General features: G+C 38.1%; 1 protein-coding gene across 1 annotated transcript in view; it reads left to right on the top strand.

Moving 5' to 3' along the window:
- ZNF385D (zinc finger protein 385D) overlaps nt 1-22,273 on the top strand; it is a 727,289-nt gene that overhangs the window by 166,084 nt on the left and 538,932 nt on the right. The gene's annotated exons all lie outside the window — the stretch shown is intronic.

Here is a 22,273-nt window from a genome sequence, read left to right as displayed (position 1 = left end):
CGTCCCTCTTTAATACCTGCTCCTCTTACCTTCTTGACAACTTGATGTTCTATTTGGTTCTATTCAGTTCTATTCTATTCTATTCTATTCTATTCTATTCTATTCTATTTATCCTGTTCTATCCCATCCCATCCCATCCCATCCCATTCTATTAACTCCCAACAGCCTTTCCTCCATACATCAGACAGAGTGTTTTTATCAAAACAGAAGTCAGATTATGTTTCTTTTCTGTTCAGAACCCTCCAGTGGCTTTCCATTGCACTGGTAATAAAAGCAATGTCCTTATAGTGACATCCAAATCCTAATATCATCTGATTCCCTTAATACCATTCTTATCTCATGTCTTGCCCCCTCCCGCCTTATAGCATAACAGCCATACTATACTATTTGCTCTTTCTCTGATGCAAACTGTGCTTGACTTTTCCCTCAGGGACTTTGCACTTGCTGTTGCCTCAGTTTAAATTAAGTTTTTACCCAGAAAATTGCATGGCTCATCCCTTACCAACTTAGCTCTTTACTGAAACATCATCATCTCAGAAGACCTTTCTTAAAACTTTGTATATCCAAATTGTTACCCCTTTATAAACGTATTTCCTTTTTTTCTTTCCCTCCATAGGACTTGTCATTCAACAAATCATATATTGTACTTGTTCATTTTCCTTATTTTCTCTCTTGCATACTTGAAACTAACCTCCACGAAGGCAAAGAGTTTATCAGTTTTGTTCACTGCCATATCATCAATACCTAGAAAAGACCCTGGCTTAAATTGTGGCTTAATAATATTTGTAGAGTAATTAGAGTCCATAAATAAATTCTTCATGCAGGAAATAATCTATTTGATATAATTATTATAACTCTATTTGAGAGAATACTACTGGGAAATGACAGCTACAACTAGTTACTCTGTAAAATCCAGAATCATCTTAGCAGGAATAAAATATTTTCTAGGGTAAAAATAGAATCATTTTTATGTCTTAAGGCATTATGTTTTGCAGGTTATCTATCTCATTTTTTATTATAAATGAAGGCCCCCAATTTAATAACTTTCTCCAAGTTTTTTATGAGTCCATAATGGGTATTTTTAAGGCCTGTTTTGCATCTGTGCATTGGAAATCCTTTGAGCATTGTTCATACTGTGTATCTTGCCAAGCAGGCTCACCAACTCAAAGCATTTTCCTTTCTCATCGGAACAGGTTACCATTTTAAGATTCTTTAATCAATACCTTTTTCCATTTACATCATATTAAGAAGCAATTTAAAAGTTTAATCAAAGACTTCAGCAAATGTTGCTGATTATGCATGCTGAATTAAATCTGGGCTGCCGACTGTGAAATGATTGGTAGTTGAGGTCCTCCATGGTAGGAAATAAAGGGAAGCAGGGATACTCTCTGTGCTCTACGCACCTGCAGGCGGAGTATTGATCTGTTTGCCTTTGTGCTTCGGAGCTTGCCTGGTCAATTATTTACAGATCACTGAGACAGTGAGTGTTCGGGAGCAGGTGAAGGAAGGAGACTGAATTTTCTGTGCTTAGCGTTGGGTGTTAATAATGAAGTTGATAAAATGAAAGCACATTGTCAAAAAAAAAAAGTCACAGTGGACAACAACCAGGTGGCTTAATCAGGGTCTCTTTAAAGAAGAATAATTTTGATATACAGCTAACCTGCATTTCTATGTGCTATTTCCAGTGGGCTTCCAGATATTGAATATAACTCAGTCAGAAGGAAAATACAAGCGTAGTGACTCATTTTGGTTTATGGGTGTCAAACTGGATGTTCTCAAGGCTTTGTTCTGCCTTTAAGAGTCACTGTGTCTAATATTTTACTCATCTGTAACAAATACTTTTTAAGGGCCTGTTTGAAGTCCTATGCCATGCATATCCTTGGAATATAAAAGTGAATAAGAAAGCATTTTAAAACTTCTTTTTCTTTAGGGACTACCTCAGAGGATTGTTATGAGTATCAAGTGAGGTAAACAACAATACTATGAACTTGATTATGTTGTTATATATTCACAAAAGAAAGATGGAGAAATGAAGCTTACATTTTCCTGAAATGATTTGTGCAATATCACCCAGCTAGTGAGAGGTGGAGATGGAATTCAAACTATGGTGGCCTGGATTCCAAGCTGGAACATGGATGTGTGATGCTTCATGTTGTGGACTGAATTGTACGCCCCACTCAATTCATATGTCAAAACCCTAACTCCTACGGGGACTGTATTTGGAGACAGGGTCTTTAAAGAGGTAGTTGAGGTTAAATGAGGTCCAGAGGGTGGTCCCTAATCTAGAATGACTGGTGTCTTTATAAGAGGAGGAGGAGATAAGAGAGGTGCAGCACATGAGAAAAGGTCAAGTGAGGGCATAATGAGAAAGGGGCCATCTGCAGGCCAAGGAGAGTTGCCACAGGAGAAACCAAACCTCCAGCACCTCAAGTTTGGCCTTCCAGCCTCCACAGTTATGAGATGCGAATTTCTGTTGTGTAAGCCACCCAGTCTGTGGTAATTTGTAATGACAGCCCAGCTTGACTAGGATGCTATACCTTTTCCAAGTACCTGAAGTCCCTCCACATTTTGATTTGCAATAGTCCCTAGTATGCAGTAGAAGCTAAATAAATATTCTCTAATAGAGGCTCATCTAACACCTCCCAAAACAATTCAGCAGAGAGTTACCAACGAGTCCTGTGACATCAGATTTATTGAATTGATGATAAAAAGCCTGTTTTCCAATCCACCACCACTTGAGAAGCCCCAGTGTCTGGACCTGCTTGGGGGCTGCAGGAGCAAGAAGTCCCTGGAAGCAGAACAAATGATGAGAAGGTATTGAAAGATAGACAGTGGCTCAAAAGTGAGCAACAACTCTAAAAATGTAGAAGATGCAGAGCCTACTATGGAAACAAAACCATTAAAGAGGCAGGCCAGATCAATACAATGTGTTGAGACATCAGTGAAAAATTATTTGAGCATGCACATGCACAAACATACTCGCCGCTAAAATAATTTCTAAATGTTTCATGGACATTCTAAATGGAAGTAAATTACTCCAGAATAAGTTCCAATTCATGTGCCAAGGAAATATGATTTTAGAGTAAATTTGTTAAAATTTGACATAGGTTAATACCTTCTTTTTACATTTACTTAGTATTCCTTAGTTTGTTTTAGGGCAATGAAGATGTCTGCTTTCAATCTTAATGCATGTTGAGTAACTGACTAGGTATTTATCTTACATTAAATTCCAAGCAAATCCCTTGTGAAGGCAGAGCCGGTGGCAAAGTTCACCTGGCAGGTGGCGTTCTTGGCAGCTCCCATGGACATCTCATTAGTGAGCTCGGTAGCTCCTCTAGAACAGTTAATCTTGACTTGATTTCTTGGTATATAAGACAACCAATGTCTTCTCCCTTTAGAATGAGAAGGTCCCTGAAGAAACAATACAAATAGCAGATGATAGGTGTTTGGTTTTGAATCATATTTTATTTTCAATTCAGTTGATAGTGCTGTAAAAACTTGTAACTGTTTCTAAAAACATCAAAAAAAATTTAGTAGTAGAGAGTACATGTGGAATGCTTATATTTCAATGTTCAGAATAAACCAAGAAACAATTACAATAGCGCTTAACATCATGTGGGTAAGGCCTGTGAAATTCTAAAACCTGAACGGCCACTGTTAGCTGAGATGTGCTAAGTTGGGTCCAGAATGTTATGCTTCAGAGATACTGCACCTCTCAGCTCTTTGCTTGTTTTAACAGTGCATAGGCCGCACTTACACATCAGTACCAGTGAATGTTTTTCAACCCCGCCCCCCCGATAATATCATTGGGAAAAATGTGTTTTATGTCTTAACTCAAAGTATTAGAATTCCTAATAGCACAATTTGCATGAGCGCTATCATTTAAAAATATCTTATGTATGCAACACCCTTTGGAGATGTAGTCTGCAACCTATAAATTGTAAGTAGCAACCTTCCTCTCACTTCCTCCCTCAACCCTCATGACCACAACCTCTTCCTCTGAGCACCATGCTTGTATTTCTACTTCTTTTGCTATTTCCTAAGATTTCTTACCTCTTGCTCCAGGAAGAATTTTAGTACTTAATGGCAAAGCAATTTATCATTTGGCGTGATTACCGGCCTAAAGTCGTTTGCTCTCTGCCAGTCATGCGAGGTTACCTAGATCAGGGAAAGAGTAGCATGCTTTAGAATCATGGGATTTTGGAAGTGAAAGGGACATGAGTAATTCCATAGTCCATAATGCAGTAAGTCACATGAACTACATGTATTTTACTTTACAATTATTGAAAGGGTCTGTGTCTAAACATTTGGTAACATGTATTGTAAGTGCAGTATTCTTCATGAAGAAAACAGCATGCCTTTTATTTTATGTGGTACTGGTACTTGTCACGGGCTTCATTGAACCAGAATTCCTTTTACTGATCTCCCTTTAGGCATTGTATTTCATCTTCATGCTACTTGTATAAAATCCAGGAGAGGGCAGTAGAGCACCTGGTTCAGATGCTAAGAAGTTGTGCCACATGAAATTGTCTTTTTCAAAAAGGTCACAGCCTCCCAGTGACTATTATGATTATATTAGATAAAAGAGATTGAGACCTTTGTCAGCTGAATTCTGTAATGTACAAAGGTTAATGTATTTTCTTAATTTTTTTCTTTTATTGGCATTAGTGGAATCCTCTCTTATAAATATTTTATATTCATTAATAATAATCAATGGTAATATCACCAGGAACACTTATCGAGTTAGAGATTTATGACAATTAATGTTATTTAAAAGTAAATATAGAAAACACTAAATTGGAGTCTATTTTTTTTTATTTGAGAAAGTATCAATTGTTTGTAAAAAAAAAAAAAAAAATCTAATGCTATGCATCCGTGTGAATTCAGATGACTTTTCTATGTAGCCTGTTACTTAATTGTTTGATACTAATTTTGGTTAAGGAAGATGTTTGTGCCTCATCTATTCCTCCAGAAGCCAAAGAGATAAGCATTTTCTTAATCTCAAAATCATTATCTGTATAATTACCCCCCATATTTAAGTTGCCTCAAAGCTAACATTCACATTTAGCAAGTTAACTCAATTACAACGGGACCCATTCTGCAACCTGTGTATCTTGGAGGGAACATTACAAAGTTGTATTGCTCGAAGAATGACTCATGAGTGATTTAACAAGTTTTATATTATCTCCTAGAGAACACAAATATCAGTATCCAAAGCATATTTCTACTTGTCATAACTAGGTATTTTTATAAGCTCTGTAATGCTGAATTTTTCTTCTCTTCTCTTTATTTTATGTTTTCCATCACCATTTATACCTCTACACCCTCTTTCACCTCCACCTACCTTGCACCGCCTCCCCCCCCCCCCCGTCACAATCACCACACTGTTGTTTGTGTCCATGAGTTCTTTCATATATATGTATTTTGCTCAATTCTTCCAACAACCACCCCCACCCCCAGAGCTGTCTGCCTGCTGGATTTTACTGTTCATAAACAATTAGATATCATGGCATTGTACCTACCTAACAAGAACTCCTAAAGACTAGCATCTTAGAACCTGACTTTGGAGTCATCCATTTGACTCCATCTATCATGCCACTGATGGATAAGTGATCCTGACAACGTATGTAACTTTCCTGAGCCATTTCCCTGATCTGTTGAAAAAGGGTAATAATTTTGCCCATTATATAAGGTGGATGTGATAGGTAAATGACCTAACACTTAATAAAGTGACTACGATATAGGAATAATTTAATAAATGTTTATTAGATTGTAGTGTTTCATACAGTTTTATAAAGAGACTTTTAGAAATAGCCTTATAAAGCCTATGGTCCTATTTATAGAAACAGTATTTTTGAGGACATCGTCACCATGTTATTGGGAAGAAACATATCTCTAATTCTAGCACTGTCAGACTTTGGGTCATGTAGCTAATTTATCTGGCTTTATTTGATGATCACTTTGAATAAACTCTCTGTCAGGGTTCTGTGTTTGCATTTGTTGTAAGAAAGTATGCTTGCAAAATTTGGTCTCATTTCTAGCAAATTTTGTATAATTTACCCTCTAATATTTCTGTGTATCTTCTTTTTTTAAATATGCATTTCTCCTTTTTCTGTATTTTTAAAAATATATATACATTTTTATTGATTCCAGGGAGGAAGGGAGAGGGAGAGATAGAAACATCAATAATGAGAGAGAATCATTGATCAGCTGCCTCCCGCATGCTCCCCTCTGGGGATTGAGCTGGCAACCCTGCAGCCCGGACATGTGCCCTGACTTGGAGTCAAACTGTGACCTCCTGGTTCATAGGTGGACACTCAGCCACTGCGCCACGCCAGCCGTGCCTTTTTCTGTTTTCTTGATTCACTTCTGTTAAATTTTATTGTGTATATATATATATATATATATATATATTTTTAAATATATTTTATTGATATTTTACAGAGAGGAAGAGAGAGGGATAGAGAGCTAGAAACATCGATGAGAGAGAATCATCGATCAGCTGCCTCCTGTACACCTCCCACCGGGGATGTGCCCGCAACCAAGGTACATGCCCTTGACCGGAATCGAACCCGGGACCCTTCAGTCCGCAGGCCAACGCTCTATCCACTGAGCCAAACCGGTTTCGGCTTATTGTGTATATTTTTGCAAAAGACCTGAATTCCTTCTTGGACTAGTTATGCAGGCAAATGAACAAAATGATTCTGTGTGATTAATGAGGAGCAAACTTTCTAATTTGTTGAAAAAAGCAAGTGGTCTGTATTAACTGCTGAATATTTTACTCAATGAATTCTAGTAATTATGACCTCCATAAAAAGTATTATTTAATATTAAATCTTAAATGTAGATATAAACATATCTACATTTAATAAGCATATATGTAATTGATTTAGGATATAATGCAAATTAAACATTTTAATTCTCTTTCCTCAAAGTTATCTCTTTGCCTCATATAATCCCAACATAAGAAAATTTAATAAGATAAAAAGTCCTGCCCCAACTGGTTTGGCTCAGTGGATAGAGTGTCGGCCTGCAGACTGAAGGGTCCCAGGTGCTATTCGGGTCAAGGGCATGTACCTTGGTTGCGTGGCACATCCCCAGTAGGCAATGTGCAGGAGGCAGCTGAATCGATGCCTCTTTCTCATCGATGTTTCTAGCTCTCTATCCCTCTCCCTCTCCCTTCCTCTCTGTAAAAAATCAATAAAATATATTTTTAAAAAAGAAGTCCTTGGTCACAGTAGCTGAGAGGAGGAGAAAGTACATTATCTTTCATAGGTAGAAAGACCAGGATAGCTGTTTTGCACAGATGTTTACTGAGAGCTGATACTGCACTTTGAGTTGAATTCAATGCAAAAGAACATCTGTTAAGATATTGTCACTTTAAACTCTAAGCATAATAAATCCGATATAATTGTTACGGGAGCAAGAAAAATCAGATACAGATGAAGGTAAAAAGGTGCCTCTGTTGTGCAATATATGATGGATTTTATTAAAGGCAAAATTTGAATGGTGTTATTCCTGAAAGTTTTCCCTTTACAAGGCATACACTATGATTTTTGCAGTTTATAGGCATATAGATCATGGAAAGCATTACTATTGTTGAATTAATATCCTCAGAAAAATTTGTGTAATAATTTTATATAGAAAAATTTCAATTGTTGTATGTTCACTGTGTGAACAATGAAAAATAACATTTTACTGTAAAGCGAACATTACATATCCTGATAATGTAAAATAACTTTTTAGCACTAATCACCATAGCTGCTGAATAGTCTTAAACTTGAAGTACAACATAGAATTCAACAATTTAAAAGCTGTATTTCCCACTGTTTTAACTACAGTTTGTATTTCTAGAAAAATATGCAACATAGCAATTTTTGCAGACAATTTTTCTAATATCTCAAGTACGGCAATTCTAATAACTGTAATATAGCACTAGAATTTTAGAAATATAGAGCTTTTGTGATTTTTCAACTTAGTAGTTGCATATAATCATTCACATGGTTATTACTGAAGTTTGTATTTAGATATTTGAGAGATTTTTTACCCCCTCATATTGTTGCCACTTTTTCAACTAACCATTTTTTACTTATTCTGAGTCTGAGTATTAAAATGTAATTTGAAAGATTAAAATGTTTTTTCATTAATGGTTATGCTCTACCTGGATACACAGAAAAGGGATATCAAATATGTGAAATGAGTATTGCTATGCTTTGGCAGACATCAATAATCAATCAGAGCATTCATTCCTACTGAGAGCTCAAACATTCTTTAAAACTTTTGTAGTATATGTCCCCTGAAAACTCCTAACAATAAAATCAAGTTGACAAAAGAGATTAGTGCAACTTGTCATGGTTAAAATGACGTATTTATGTACATATGTGTGTACACTTTTTATCCACGTACATTACATACATATCACATTTAACCACTCACATTTTACATATGCAAATGTCTTTTTGCCAATGTAAATATTTAATGTTCTGTAAATCCTTATTAATAGATATGTTTTTATAGAGAAATAAATATACAACAAAGATAAATAATTATTTTCTTTTAGCCCTAGTGGTGATTTGAAATAAGAAATAAAGGATTAGTAGTGGGATCAGTAAAGTCATCACCCACTATCTTTCTAATTTTAAAAATTCTATGCTATATTGTTTTTTTTGTCCATTTCCCCCGCTGGTTTCTGATGGTTAGAGGAAAATGATCAATCTAAAATTGTTAATTAATGAAAAGGTTTCTTATGGTTACTCATTAATTATCTTAATTTCCCAGACTATAAAATTCAAAAATTATTCTACTTATAATTAATGCAAATAAGAAAGACTTAATTTTGCAGTTAAAGCTAATCAGATAGAAGGCTAATAAATAATGTTCTATTAAACAGTAGCCATAACACTTTCTAAGTTCAGGAAACTGCTACTTTAGTTTCATTTAAATGTTAATTTATAGTCTACCTATTGGCTTTGCTACAGTGTCTTGACTTTTCTTAATTAGTATCAAGTCAAGTAAATTTGGTTGTAAGCCCTTGAGATTAAGGTAAATGGGGGTAAACTGTGTCTGATTAATTTATTATATTGCTGCAGCCAGCTTTTCTACTTTTTAAGGACTAGAGTACATTCGATGGAGGCTGACAAACATCTTTTATGCTTTTTCAGGGGTCGATACCTTGTTCTCTCTCCCATAAACCAGCATGTGTCTCTGTGCTTTCTAAAACAAACAGGACAGTGAGTTCACTCCATGTTTTATTGTTCAGATTTTCATGAGAGTCCTGGGCAAAGCATTTGGTAAATGGGCAGACATAAGAGAGGAAATAAACATTTGGTCTGATGTCTTCTACATTTTATGGGTTCAAGCTTATCATCTACCAACACAGTATAAGTCCAACCACAAAATCATTTGTTCAGTTCATTGGGTCACTGAAAGGAAATAGTTAAGGAATCAGCAGTGGTTGAACAAAATGCCAAGATAGTAAATTAGGAAAAGCATCAAATGGTTCCTATTCCAAACATTTTCAGTCCCTTCAGTGTGGCTGTGTTTCGGTCTGCACCTAATGACCTTGGATTGCATCATCTCAGCGTTGCCAGTTCTTGCAGCAGCTCCCTTTCTGTGGTGGGCGTCCAATCCAGGTGTCCCCCCACCGCTCAGGCTTGAGTACTGATTGCTCTGCTTACATCTGCTTGAATTTCCCAAGTTGAAGCTTTCATACATGTTTATTAAACTGACATTTACCAAATTCACAGTCAGGGCAGAGTTCTACTTCTTAGATGTTCTTCATCTTTTCCTGAATCATTCCTAAGCAGATAAAGCTGTTTACTGCCACCTTTCAGCATTTGAAAGGTCTAAAACAGGTGTCCTCAAACTTTTTAAACAGGGGGCCAGTTCACTGTCCCTCAGACCATTGGAGGGCCGGACTATAGTTTAAAAACAAACAAACTATGAACAAATTCCTATGCGCACTGCGGGCCCGGGACGAGTTGGCTGCTAAGCAAGACAGGCAGCGGCACCCGGGCCGGATAAATGTCCTCGGTGGGCCGCATGTGGCCCGCGGGCCGTAGTTTGAGGACGCCTGGACTCTAAAACATCCCCTGAGAGCCAACATGGAGCCCCACTGGGTCACAGTCTTAGCTTGAATCCCCAGCTGTTTTAGGCTGAATTCTTATAACAGTTGTAGTCCCAGTCTGTGAATTTACACCTTTGTAATCTGCCTTTTAAAATGACATCAGGGTGGCCTTTCTCAAACAGGATGTTTGAGAAAGACCACAGCTTAAACGTCTTCAGAATTGTACTTTTCAAATCATCATAGAATCCATTTCAAATTTTATTGTCCTTACATACAAGTCTCCCAGCAAAACCCAACCTCTCTTGTAAGCTGTGCTTCCTGCTCTAACCCCCTTACTAGACCTTATACCCTTTGCTCTACTTGTAGTTCCCTGGTCATTTTACTCACCTTCTTCTTCCATTAGGAAAAACCATAATATTCTGCCTGCAACTCCAGCTGTTTGGCAAATGCCTATGCATTACCATTTTTTCCTCCCAAAAATCATTTGCTCTAAAACCTTCTTTTACTTCCTAGCAAGAAGCCGTCCTCAAATAGCTCGAGCTTCCCTGTGTACATTAGGGACATATATTACATGTCTGTACATAGGGTAATATCTTGCATTTATTCTTTATGTCCATATCCTTGTAATACCTGGCACATAGTAGGAGATCAATAAATCATTATTGAGTGAATGAGTATAAGTGACAAAATAAGTGAATGAATGAATGTGTAGGGTTGGGCCTCTGGCTGAGCCTTCCTTCCAAAATGGCCTGCCATCAAGAAGAGTTGATTTTATGTTATCTGTAGATTCAAGGAGCCAAAGTCAAGTAGAATTTCTTTCCCCCAAGAGGTACACCTCAAGGATGTGGTGGTATTAAGGTGGAAGGACAAATTGTAATCCTTTACCCTGTGCAAGCATCATTGCTTAATGATTTTCATATTGATCTTAGTTAGACCTTATAACAACTCTGTGAAGTAATTATAAATTATATCAACTTCACAGATGAGAGAACTAAGTTCAAAGAAATTAAGTAACTTTAGTAAGGCCGCTCTGGTAATGAATTGCGAAGCCTGAATTTGAACTCCAATTTGTCTGACTGCAAAAGCCTTTGTTCCTACACAATGCATGAATTTGGCAATCATTTCGTGGTGACCGGGATCAAAAGTGTGTCCAGTCATTCAAATCATCCCATCTCTGTCCCCATCAAGCTCTCGCTTCATTTCACACCCTAGCTTCTTCCTTCTTAAGGAATTTTATGCCTTAACAGACCATGTAAAAGAACCTCTGTGTTGAAAATCACCTCTAGGGAGAAAACCACATACTTGACAGCTGCCAAACTGGGTTAAAATGAAAGGGAAATTGCTATTGAAAATAAAACAAGGTAAAAAAATATATCTTCTAGGATATTAAGTTTGTGTATATGTGAAAACATACAGATATTTCCATTTATTCTGTATATAAATATCTACATAAATCAACATTATTAAAATTATACTATGTATATATAAAAAAGCACATGTTCATAAGGTTGGTATCATACATCCTTTGCACAGAAAAAATCTAGAAGAAATTATACCAACCATTAGCAATTAGCTATTGATGAAATTACTCAATTTTAATGAATGTGTTATGGTAAACATACGTTTCTTTTATAATTTAAATAAAGTTATGGAATTATGCTCATTAAATAAGTCACCTCAATGTTGGGTTTGTATTTGCATATAAATCCTTTAATTTTTAACTTACCCCATTTTATTTCAGAAAACTGTAGTGTGTGTTGTTTTTTAAGTTGGGCAGTTTCTAAAATACATTTCTATGTTTTACTTCTGCTTTCTTCTCATACTCTTATCTATGTATTAATTTCTTTTACAATCCCCACTCTCAGAATCAAGAAAGTTTAACATAACTTCCTATTAAAAGGGAAACTACCTTTTAAAAATTATAATTGCAATTTATTTTGCATAATTAGATAAGGTAGCAATATTAGGTAGAAGAAGACTGCTGGGAATTCCTACCAGGTAGCTGGTTGAGAGAGAGCAGCAACTAGCCAGGACTGGCGGGAGTGGGAGAAGAGTCAGCTGACCACCCCCCCCCCCCCCAGTGTAGAATGAGCCTCCAAATCACGAAGTTAAGGTATCACAGTGACTAAGAGGTTAATTTAGTTGATACTGATCCAAACTGGTCAGCTTCTCAGCATCAGGTAGGAGAGATAGTAATAGATGAAGATGGGTCCTGTGAGACAATTTGAGGGGACTCTGGAAGATGAGTTCAAATGTCAGGGTGAGGACCAACAAGTACTAGTATCAGTTAAGTGGTGGTCAGACCTTCAGCCAGCAGTACTCTGGCTCAAGGCCAGGCTTGAAGGAACTGGTATTGAGCCAAGGAATCAGGAACTGGTGAGAGGGAGACTGACTTTACAAAGGGAAGCCACAGAGCCGATGCCCACAAACTAAAGCCCCACCAGGACAGAGACAGTAAGCACTTTCTGGACGTGCATGGAAATTTAAAGCAGAAGGTGCTAAAATGCTGCCCGTTTAGGTCCTCTCTATTGAAGTATAGGAAGGCTGATAGACACAGGTTTCTAGTCCCTGCAGCTGAACCCAGGAGGATAGACTATATCTCAGTTACTCATCTGTCAAATGGGAGCAATAATTGTCCCCATCTCACACAAGTGTTGCATGGACTAATAATGTGTGTGTCGAGTGCTTAGGTTTGTTATTGGGAGAACATGGTTGCTTTTGATGACCAGTTCCCGTATAACCTAATGTTTATACCAGTGGCTTTCAACTCAGACAGCAAGTGAGAATAGCCATGAAGCTTTTTGTAGCTGCAGATACCTGAGCTCCAGTCTAGTTCTATTGAATTACTAGTAGATGTCTCGAGCTCAGGGCTGAGGGTCTCTCATAGTCAGAGAATTCCAGGGCTAGTTTACCCTGTAAAGATAAAGGCAATGACTAAGCTATCCTGTAAAGAATGTGATAGTTAACACTGTTTCATTTACTAAAAATTACTTAGAGTTACTTGAAGTAACACAATAGTAACATGTACTATTTCGTCAGATAAGTCACAGGCTTAGAACTGAAATAGCTACTAAACTAGTCTCTGAATTGAGAAAAGACAATCTATGTAGTAAACACTGAGTTTGTCTCAGGCGTGTTAAAATGTACTATTTAGTACTTGTATTCATAACAGAGAAAAGTATCATGCTAATGGTGCCATTTCATGATTCTGATAAAAAGACACTCATAACTCCTTCTGCCTACCTTCCACAGCCCTTCTACATGCAAATGGATGAGTGAGTGAATGAATGAGTGAATGGTGTGTCTAAGAATCGACTATAAAAGTGAGTACTTATTCTAGTTCCCATATATCTTTATAAAGAGAGTTCTTTTTTTTTTCCCTGGTTGAAATAGTTCCATTTCAAACATATTAGTAGTTTTAACCATCGGGGCCTTTTGATTCTCTATTAATACTGGCTCAGTGTAAAGAGGTCATGGCAATTTGCATTAGGCTTTAGTAAAACATTGTCTACTCAGAATTCTCCTTGGTTACAGAAGCAGTCATCTGATACCCCGGGTGAGGGAGCAAATCTTTTCATTAATTCACTCAAGCCATAGACTCTCTTTTTGTGATTTTAGACAGTGTACTTCCAGGTAGTATGCCTTGTAGCACAGAATATGATTCATACTTGCTAGGTGGTTCTATTTATCTTCCATAGAAATTCTTTATTTTCTAGTGCCTTTGATCGGAACCATTTTTTTCTAGTGTTGGTAGAAAGAGACGAACAACTTTGAGCTCATTTATCTGTCACTGCTTCATGTTGTAGTTTTTATGTAGAATGCGCTAGAAATTTACAATTCTAAAAAATGGGGAAAATGAAAACATCACTAAGAAGTACACATCCCAAAGGGAACTGCCTACCAAACTCAGGGTTGTAAAATATTGAATGAAACATTTACAGTCAGTGAAACAGAAGAAATTGTTGTGTTTAAAAAAAAAAAAGAGTCAAAGCATCATAACATTAGCTGCAGAAGAACAGCATTATTCTTCCTCTAAAGCAGGGCAATGACAAAAGTCCACAAAGTAGATTAAAGTGGACCAGTAATAAAGCATTTCCTTTTCTCCACGCGGTTTTCGATAGCAGGAGGCGCAGGGTGAGTTTCAGTGCACTTGAAAGCTCAGAGTGATAGCACTCCACAGAGGATGCCATATGTAAGAAGCGAGAAGGTTTCCACCCATCCACCTACTGGAATTCAGCATGGATGTGATGGCAATTGCGCTGGCAGAATGCATTTTCCATAGGAGCTGGATTGGTCTGTTTCCAACGTGAATAACATGGACAGCTCTTAAAGGAACGAAGGAAAGGTTCTCACAGACCTCCTTCCCTCGCCAAGGTGTGGAAATTATTTTTACAATATGATTTTACATATCAAATATATGTATATTATACATGATATATGACCTATATTAATTACAAGTGAAGAATAAATTCCTGCCAAAACCGGTTTGGCTCAGTGGATAGAGCGTCGGCCTGTGGACTGAAGGGTCCCGGGTTCGATTCCGGTCAAGGGCATGTACCTGGGTTGCGGGCACATCCTCAGTGGGAGGTGTGCAGGAGGCAGCTGATCGATGTTTCTCTCTCATCGATGTTTCTAGCTCTCTATCCCTCTCCCTTCCTCTCTGTGAAATATCAATAAAATATATTTTAAAAAAATAAATTCCTGATTCTTCTAGCTTTTATACAACTAAAGTCAAAACTGATTTACCTATTAAATTCAAATAAAACTTGAAAGCCAGACCATTTGAGTTAATTATGTTCATTTAATAGGATGGATGTTAGTGTTTTCTCAAGATGAAATTATCCCTTTCCAAGCAAAACTGCCCTTCCTGGCTATGCTAACGCCTGTTTTGCTATTGTGAAATGAACCATATGAGAGCCCAATATTCCTACCACTTGTTTCTACTTGTACTGTCGTAAGTGTTTTAGTTTACCAGAGATGTCACTTGGCCTTCACATGGTATCAGTGTGATCACAAGCATCCACCCGGATGTGGGCACTGAAGTTACAAAAGAAGATTCAAACTTTAATTTTGTGGATCACTCAGATAACTCATAACATTGCTGGTTTTCCAGATGATCAAAATTCAAACAAGCCATTTAAAAATAAATTCTGGCTTCTTCACCTTTCAAATGGGAATAAAAATAACTGTACTTACTCCATATGGTAACTAGAAGAACGAAATGAAATCGTGAATGCAAAGCACTTAGCACAGCATCTGGCATATATCAAGTGCTTCAATAAATATTGGCTAGCCTGAGTGCTTCCAGCCCTCAAAGACACAGTGGATAAAAGGTGTTCCCATTGGGAAAAATAAAACACAAATCAACTGTCTAGACCAGGGGTCCTCAAACTTTTTAAACAGGGGGCCAGTTCACTGTCCCTCAGACCGTTGGAGGGCCGGACTATAGTTTAAAAAAAAAACAACTATGAACAAATTCCTATGCGCACTGCGGGCCCGGGACGAGTCGGCTGCTAAGCAGGACAGGCAGCGGCACCCGGCGGGCCTGATAAATGTCCTCGGAGGGCCGCATGTGGCCCGCGGGCCGTAGTTTGAGGACGCCTGGCTAGACTATCAATTCTTGGGCATTTTGAGTTCTAGAGGAAAACTTACCATGGCAGATGCTTTTCTTTCATTCGAGTCTACACCTTCCCCTGGAAACACTTTTTAATCTTTATTCTATTAAGAAAATAAAAAAAAAACCAACAACATGATGTGTTCCATGGAAAGGTAACAGCAGGATACTAACTCCCATAAAACTTGATCTCTATAGAAGCCCAATTTGTTCCCTCACCCATTCTGTTACTTGGAGGAAATCATATTGCCTCTCTGGGCTTCCACTTACTCATTTGCAAAATGAGGTGGAGAGTCGGCAGATGATTTGGAATGTGTCCTTGGATTCATTCTAAGATTTCCAGGAAGTGCACATTTTTTTTCCATAATTGATTTCATCTTCTTTGGTCTACAGTTTATAGGCACAAGAGCACTGCTGACTTGGTATTACTTTTGCCAGAGAATCCTTTCTATTGTAGTTTGTAGTTCAGCTGATATTTTGCAAAGCTTGTATCTCAAATTTTTTTGAAGATATCGCTGGCAAAATCAAATATGTCAGTTTCTATTTTGGTGTTTCTGGTCTTAGCTTAGTATCAATAGAACTCCTAAGGAGATAGTTCAGTGTGGAAGTAGTAATATGCTATTTTTCAGTCATTTCTATTAATGTTTAAACCCCATTTCTACAGTTTACTACCAGAAGGATAGTAGGTATGTTATTTCGTCCTTTTGAAGATACCTAGCACACAGGCTGGTACATGGCACCTGCCCAATGGCCTGACATCTCTTGTTATAACCTTTTTTTGCCAGCATCCTCTATACACACTCATGGGAGTCTAGACAGATGATAGCTATGTAGATAGATCTCTTTATATGTCTTATTGTTTTGTAGTTTGCTATAATTTAAGCATTTTTTATTCATTATTTCATGGCCAATTTGGGTGCTTTTTAACTCCCAAATGCATTTTCAATATTACCAGGGGAAACAGTAGATTATTGATTTTTATAAAAACTGTAGTCCAAATAGAACCTTATTATTTATGAGTGTTAGGATTCAACAAAATCTCATTTTCTCTAAGCTTCTATTAATTTTAAGTGAATGTAACTCAGAAACTATAACATTAAAAGCTTTTTTGATAGCCCATTTATAATAGGCCCCTTGTATTGCATTGTACACCTGAGTATTTGCAGTCAATAAAATGTTGTCTGACTTCACATTTACCATTTTATTTATTCCTAGACTCTCTAGCTCAATGCTTAAAGTCTAATTATTTCAGAATATACCTCAAAAACTGACATTTAATATAGAAATTTTTTATTTCTGTTTTTTATAACAGAAGATTTGTTCTTTGCTTTAGCATTTTAAAGGTCCTACAACCAGATCCCAACCAATTTATTCTTACAGTAGTAACTCCGACTCATTGCCAGGGTAACCCTGGGCTTCTGGTCTTCCCGGGGACCCCAATCCGGACACACCCACCTTTGCTGGTATTGGGTCTCCTTACACTCAGTCCATCTGTTGGTATCTCTTCTGTGCTTCAAGGTCTGCTGCAAGTCCACTGCCTTTATAAAACCTGGTTGACAATTCCATCTTTTTTTCTAAATGAAGTAGAGGGCCTTGTGTCTCTTTACTTTAGATGTAGTGAGTAAAACATCAGTTCTTGGAGACTTTTTAATTCACATTGTGTTTGTTATTAAAGTGATAAGAGAACTTTATATTTTTAAAAAAATTAGCCAATAAACAAAGGGGCCTACCTACTGGATTCCAAGATTTCATCCTGGGTGAAAAGAATAATGGATTTACCATAGAGTTTAAAAGAATATTGACAGATAAAGCTAAAGTTCTATTTCAATTATATTCTATTTGTTATGTTGTTTAACCTGTCCATTTGAATTACATATATAAAACACTTGCTGTTAGTTTTAACAGACCTTTCCATTTGGCTTCACCAAATTATTAGTATTTTTATCAAGGAATAGGGTAAAATTGAATCTTGTGCATCTTAGTAGTATAAAATCTTAGTAGTATAAAAACTTCTTATACAAGTTTTTATACTATTAAGTTTTAATAGGCTTATTCATTTTAACTTTACTTGAGTAACATTCAAAATAATTATTACATTTAATTGACTTTAGATCATTTTAAGAATAGATAAGTTATAAATGATGAAGAACTAAAAATGAGTGATTCCTGGGAGATCACCATTACATCAAATATTAGTTTTAATACCTTCTTTTTACCCAGCTAGAATATTAAAATGTTGATTGTAAGAGGTGTAAGTCAGGATTCAGGAGAAAATGAACCCACACAGAAATATGAACATCAAAAAGAATCTGTAACTGGGGACTGACGAGCAACGAACAAACAGAACTGTAAGGCATGTAGTGGTAGCAGGAACAGGAGCAGGAACAGGACCCCTCTCCCTGGGGCTTGCAGAGTGTACAGTAGATGGAGCAGCATCTTAAAGAAGCCCCCACAAGCACACTGAGATCCAGAGAGCCGTGGCTGTCTGGATGGCAGATGTTCCTGCGGCTGCAAAGCTGCTCACGGGGACGCCATGGCGGTAAAACCTATCCATGCATGGGTGGCCCAACCAACATGACATTTTCACAGATGTTTATAAGACTAAAAGGAAGACACGGATAATCTGAACTTGGAATGAATTGATAGCTTTATCTCTGAAGTTACTTAAGGGGCGTTTCCAATAATTTATTCAGCCTCATCTGTTTCATGTGGATGTAACAGATCATGTTGATCTGCCTTGAGGAGCACCACTCCCTGAATGCCCGGAGCTGGCCCTACAAAAGCTGTGGGTGTGGCTGGAGCCAGACATTGCCGAAGCTGGGCATGCTTCAGGAAGCTGCTGCGTGGAACAAACCAGAACTCAGGAGAGAAACCCTTTCCTCCTTCGGTTTCCCTTTGGTACTTTGCACTGACAAAGCTTTACATGGTGCCAGCATTCAAGGGACAGATGTTTACAGGTCCAGCTCCATTGTCAGAGAGAAGGCTATGCTTTGTGGATTTGTACCTGTTGATGCTCTTTAGCAGCTTACCCAGTTAAATATTTTGTGATTTCAGCAATACCAGCCCTTTGGCTATGATAAATAAAATATCCTTTCATGGTTGTCATGGTAGCTCTGTGGTCCTCAAGCTCTGCCTTGCACTGGGAGCTTATCATTTTTTTTCTCTGTTAAGTGCTCAAGTGAACTCCGGAAAATCGATCCTACACCACAGTCCTTGTAGTCATCATTATTTCCACGGTGCCTAAGTGCAACAGCCACTTGTTCTCTCAGACACTTGCCTCAATTGGTGCTTCATCACAATACACCATCGGTGGCATTTTGATTAATTTCGATGTCAATGCATGCCATGGATTCCTAGAACTCCATGTGCCATGAACAAGGAGTTCAGTATAGCAATCAAGCCTAAAGGTACAACAAAACCACTCCTGGAGTCCCATGTTCACGGGTCTACCACCTGGGACCACTCCCCAGGGCAGAAACCTCAGAGTAAACTGAACAGGAGCAGTTTAATGTAGAATTATTACTTACAACAGGGAATGGAGGTAACGGGAGACAGGCAAGTAATGACCAATGAGGACTCTAGAGAATATAGGAAGCACACATACAGGGAGCACCTCTTACTGCTTGGGCTGAGATAGCATAGCCACGGAATCATTAGGAATTGTGAGAGCCGCCTTTCCCAGGGCTCCATTCCTGGCTCCGTAGGTAGCAAACAGTTCACTGAGGTCATGAGCTGCCCAGGGGAGTGCCAAGGGAAATGGCCCCCAGTGAAGCACTGTGTGCTGCCAGCCGCCACTGGCAGGCGGCAGGTGTGGCAGAAACTGCTAGCCCTGAGGAACCTGGCTCCAGAGCTCACCAGAATCAGCAAAAGAAACGCTTTCCTCCTCCCATGTCCTTTTAGTACCCTCTACTGATAAAGCTTAACACCATACCAACTAACAAATCAAATATTTACAGGGTCCATTGACATTATTACAGAATAGGCGATGAAGAGTGGATTTAGACTAGAAAGATACAAATCAATGACTATTACAGAACACTGTTCAATTAAGATGATGTTTTCAGATACATTTACCCAATAAGTATGAACATATGCTCTAATGTCATGGGGAGAATGAGTGAGCCATGTTTTTTTTTTTATTATTCTAATAATAAATGGGTCAAGAAATCTATATATTAGTATAGGATCCATATAGGATCAATATAATAACAAAAACTGACAACAAAAGAAACAGAAGAAAGGATCTTTCAGGAAAACTAAACCTATCCATGCATTAGTGGCCCAACCAACATGACATTTTAACAGATGTTTATAAGAATAAAAGGAAGACACGGATAATCTGAACTTGGAATGAATTGGTAGCTATATCTCTGAAGTTACTTAAAGGAAGTTTCCAATAATTCAGCCTCATCTGTTTCATGTTGATACAGTTTTTTTGCTATTTTCCACATCTCAGAAATAACAAGAGATATGCACATAAATTATTTAGTATTTTAAGAAATATTGTGTTCTGCATGGCCAGTGTGGTTCGGTGGTTGAGCGTCAACCTATGAACCAGGAGGTCACGGTTTGATTCCAGGTCAGGGCACATGCCTGGGCTGTGGCCTTGATCCCCAGTGGGAGGCCTGCAGGAGGCAGCTGATCACTGATTCTCTCTCATCATTGATGTTTTTATCTCTCTGTCCCTCTCCTTTACTCTCTCTTTAATCAACAAAAACATATTTGAAAAATATTGTATGTTCTAAAGCTCTTTAGTATAACTTTTTAAAAAAAAGCAGTGCCTGGCATGCCTTCACTTTGAACATTGTAAATATAGTGATCTAGCTAATTAACTGACATAACACTTAGATGTATAAAGAAGACAAACATCTTTATTGGTTCTTTTAGCTTATCTAATTTTTCTTATGATCCCTACCCACTGGGTAAGAAAAAAATAATGCAATGTAAATTTTATAATTTACAATCTTTAATGAAGTTTATGAAAAATGTGCCATTAAACTCAGTTCTTTTATCACTTTAAAAAAATGATTTTAGAGAGAGAGAGAGAAAAAATCACATATTGATCAGTTGGCTTCTGTATGGGCTCCAACTGGGGTTCAAACCTGCAGCTCAGGTATGTGCCCTGACCTTGAATCAAAGCCTCAACCTTTCAGTATATGGGAGGATGCCCCAACCAACTGAGCCACACCAGCCAGGGCAAACTCAGTCCTTCTAAATATAATGCTCAGTCTTTGTGATCCCGTCCCCCTGCCTATGGTCTTCTCTTGATGGTATCCAGGTTTATGGGCAAGGCAACTTAGTTGCAGTAAGGAAAAGTGAATCTCAATTCTCACTGGTCACTGTTTCCTGAATTCTCACTGGATCTTGCTGCGATGTCTGGTTTTCTCTTTTTACTACTAAGGTCTCATCTTGGGGGTTTTTTGTTGGGGCCATGGCTTCCACCACTGGGGCCCATGTTCCCACACATTTCAGGTCACTGTTCTGCCTCTGCCCTGAGCCATGCCATCAGACCTCTTATCATCAGTGTCTATACTCAGTCCAAGAGCATTTTCAAGTCTCTCATCAAACAATTTCATACCATGAGAAACTAGGAGTCTGGCCGGAGATTCATTGATTGTGCCGTGTGGATGATCCTAGCTGAACTTGGACCTAAAGTCTGCCCAATGCTGCAACCAAGGAAGGGGTTCACCAGACTTGATGTCTGGTCCCTTCACCCTTGAGAGCTTCTGATTTCTTACCTGCTAGTAAGTGATGCTGATGTTACTTGTCTGAGGGCCATTTTTTGAAAACCACTGAACAGATGAAGGTACCCCTAGAAAGGTGTGAAAGGGAAAGGATCCAGAGTGCCAGTGGAAGTAGGCACCCTCCATGGACAGAGGCTCACGTCCTCCAACATCATGGGGCGGGGGAAGTGATGATGGGAATGTAACATTGATCTGTGATGGGAAGAGCGTGGCCATTGCAATGCAATATATGTGAGTGGGGTGAGGAATAAGGATGAAAGTTCAGAGAAAGAAGAGGGTTATTTTCTTATAGTAAGCAAACTATGAAAATAGAGTAGGAATTGGAGGCAGTTTAAAAATGGGTAACAGTGGATTATATAATTTTCTCTTACAGCACTCAGAAGTGACCAATAGGTAGGATTCCTGTCCAGCTACTATTTATTAGTTATCTTCTAGCATGAGGCAGCGGATTACAGGCTTTTGTTTAGATTCATCCGCAGAGAAACTGAGAGTTGGCTTCTCTGCCAAGAGCTAGATGGTAGCGATGGGTGGAATTATAGCTATTGAAACACTTCAGAGGCTGTTTATGGTAACTGTGTATCTAATTTTTCTTCCATTGACATAATCAATGCCTTCACTCCAGCTGATCATTGTGGGATCAGCTTGTCGTTGCCTTTTCTCTGCAGAGCAAATGAGCTGGCGCAGGCGAGGCAATCGCGCAGCTGTTGAAGCTTGTTTCTGTATAATCCTTTGGGAACTTCATTCTCGATGTCTTCATCTTATAGGTACACAGCCACAGACGAATAAACCCTGGGAAAATATTAATGTTGACAGAGTTACTTAGGGTACTAGAATACCTGGAAGCAAATT

The sequence above is a fragment of the Plecotus auritus genome, assembly GCF_963455305.1.
Source record: "Plecotus auritus genome assembly, chromosome: 6".
Lineage (NCBI taxonomy): Eukaryota > Metazoa > Chordata > Mammalia > Chiroptera > Vespertilionidae > Plecotus > Plecotus auritus.
Note: the sequence above shows the minus strand (reverse complement) of the source record. Positions and strands in the feature narration are given on the sequence as shown.